This window comes from Triticum urartu, chromosome 4, assembly GCF_003073215.2.
Source record: "Triticum urartu cultivar G1812 chromosome 4, Tu2.1, whole genome shotgun sequence".
NCBI lineage: Eukaryota > Viridiplantae > Streptophyta > Magnoliopsida > Poales > Poaceae > Triticum > Triticum urartu.
In genome coordinates this window covers 416,740,298-416,743,565 of record NC_053025.1, presented here as the reverse complement: position 1 = coordinate 416,743,565, position 3,268 = coordinate 416,740,298, and positions in this window count along the sequence as shown.

The following is a 3,268-nucleotide window of genomic DNA, read 5'->3' as shown; positions in this document are numbered from 1 at the left end:
ATTCTGTTTTTAATTCGAATTAATATAAAACCAGAAATTCTAGAAATTGTTTAAATATTTGAAAATTAATATAAAATAATCCGTAGCTCGGATGAAAATACTTTGTATATGAAAGCTGCTCACAACGACGAGACTAATCCGAATACGGGGTCCGTTCGTCCGCCACACGTCCCTAGCATAGCGAACATGCCACAATCCGTGTTCGGTTCATCTGTCTGAAAACGTCAAACACCAGGAATACTTTCCCGGATGTCCCCCTCCCTTTCATCGGTAGCACCTAGTACCGCATTAGGTCACCCCTAGCACCACGTATTGCCTTGTTATGCTTTGTGATGCTTCGATTGCTCTATTATTTATTGTGTTCCCCCTCCGTTACTTCTTTCCGGTAGACCCGAAGATGCTGTCGATACCCCTGTGATCGACTACATTGATGACGACACCTCCTTCTTGCCAGAGCAACCAGGCAAGCCCCCCCCCCTTTGATCACCAGATATCGCCTATTCTTGTCCCTACTGCTTGCATTAGAGTAGTGTAGCATGTTACTGCTTTCAGTTATCCTATCCTGATGCATAGCCTGTCCTTGCTACTACTATTGTTACCTTTACCTACAATCCTAATGCTTAGTATAGTATGCTAGTTTATCATCAGTGGCCCTACATTCTTGTCCGTCTGCCATGCTATACTATCGGGCCGTGATCACTCGGGAGGTGATCACGGGTATATACTATATACTTTATACATGATACATGTGATGACTAAAGTCGGGTTGGCTCGAGGAGTACCCGCGGTTGATTCACGAATTGGGGGCTGGAAGGACATACCTTCCCGACAGCCCTCTGTGTGGATCTTTGTGGCGAAGCGATAGGGCAGGTTGAGACCACCTAGGAGAGAGGCGGGCCTGGCCCTGGTCGACGTTCGTGGTTATTTCAAGATAACACGTTTGACGAGATCTTGGTATTTGTTCCGAGTCTGGCCACTGGCCTATATGCACTAACCATCTACGCGGGGAAAGTTATGGGCACTCGACGTCGTGGTATCAGCCGAAGCCTTTGTGACGTCAGCGACTGAGCGACGCGCGCCGGATTGGACCGTAAGCCTTCTCTTGTATTAAGGGGGCTAGTTCTGCTTCCGGCCGCGTACGCAACATGCAGGTGTGCAATGGGTGATGGGCCCAGACCCCTGCACCATAGGATTTAGACCGGTGTGCTAACCTCTCTGTTGTGCCTAGGTAGGGCTACGATGTGTTGATCTTCCGAGGCCGGGCATGACCCAGGAAAGTGTGTCCGGACAAAGGGGATCGAGCGTGTTGGGAAATGTGGTGCACCCCTGCAGGGAAGTTAATCTATTCGAATAGCCGTGATCTTCGGTAACAGGACGACTTGGAGTTGTACCTTGACCTTATGACAACTAGAACCAGATACTTAATAAAATACACCCTTCCAAGTGCCAGATACAACCGGCGACCGCTCTCTCACGGGGCGACGAGGGGAGGATCATCGGTTAGGATTATGCTATGCGATGTTACTTGGTGAACTTACCATCTACTCTCTCCTTCTGCTGCAAGATGGAGGATACCAAAAGCATAGTCTTCGAAAGGACTAGCTATCCCCCTCTTATTCCGGCATTCTGTAGTTCAGTCCACATATGATACCCCCCTTTTCCATTTGATACCAATGCATACATATGTAGTGTAGCTCCTTGCTTGCGAGTACTTTGGATGAGTACTCACGGTTGCTTTGCTCCCCCTTTTTCCCCTTTCCTATACCCGATTGCTGCGACCAGACGTTGGACTCCAGGAGCCAGACACCACTGTCGATGACGACTACTAATACACTGGAGGTGCCTACTACTACGTGCAGTCCGCCGACGACGACCAGGAGTAGTTTAGGAGGATCCCAGGCAGGAGGCTTGCGCCTCTTTCGATATGTATCCCTGTTTGTGCTAGCCTTCTTAAGGCAAACTTGTTTATCTCTGTCTGTACTCAGATATTTTGCTTCCCCTGACACTTGTGTCTTCAAGCATTTGTATTCGAGCCTTTGAGGCCCCTGTCTTGTAATATAAAGCTTGTATTAGTTTAATTTGTGTCTAGAGTTGTGTTGTGATATCTTCCCGTGAGTCCTTGATCTTAATCGTACACATTTGCGTGTATGATTAGTGTACGATTGAATCGGGGGCATCACAATGCTGGAGATAGAACTGCACATAAGGTATTGCAATCCGGTTTTTATTGGCCTACTCTCTTCAAGGATGCCTGTAAGTTTGTCTTGTCTTGTGATGAATGTCAAAGGATTGGTAATATTAGTAGACGTCAAGAAATGCCTATGAATTATTCACTTGTTATCAAACCATTTGATGTTTGGGGCTTTGATTATATGGGACCTTTTCTTCCTCTAATGGATATACACATATTTTAGTTGATGTTGATTACGTTACTAAGTGTGTAGAAGCTATTCCAACTAGTAGTGCTGATCATAACACCTCTATTAAAATGCTTAAGGAAGTTATTTTTCCGAGGTTTGGAGTCCTTAGATATTTAATGACTGATGGTGGTTCACATTTTATTCATGGTGCTTTCCGTAAAATGCTTGCTAAATATGATGTTAATCATAGAATTGCATCTCCTTATCACCCACAGTCTAGTGGTCAAGTAGAATTGAGCAATAGAGAACTCAAATTAATTTTGCAAAAGACTGTTAATAGATCTAGAAAGAGTTGGTCCAAGAAACTTGATGATGCATTATGGGCCTATAGAACTGCATATAAAAATCCTATGGGCATGTCTCCGTATAAAATGGTTTATGGAAAAGCATGTCACTTACCTCTCGAACTAGAACATAAGGCTTATTGGGCTATTAAAGAGCTCAACTATGATTTCAAACTTGCCGGTGAGAAGAGGTTATTTGACATTAGCTCACTTGATGAATGGAGAACCCAAGCCTATGTGAATGCCAAATTATTTAAAGAAAAGGTTAAAAGATGGCATGACAAAAGGATATAAAAGCGTGAGTTTAATGTAGGTGACTATGTATTGCTATACAACTCTCGTTTAAGATTTTTGCAGGAAAACTTCTCTCTAAATGGTAAGGTCCTTACCTTATCGAGGAGGTCTATCGTTCCGGTGCCATAAAAATCAACAACTCCGAAGGCACAAATCCGAAGGTGGTGAACGGTCAAAGAATTAAACATTATATCTCAGGTAATCCTATAAATGTTGAAACCAATGTTATTGAAACCGTAACCCCGGAGGAATTCATAAGGGACACTTTCC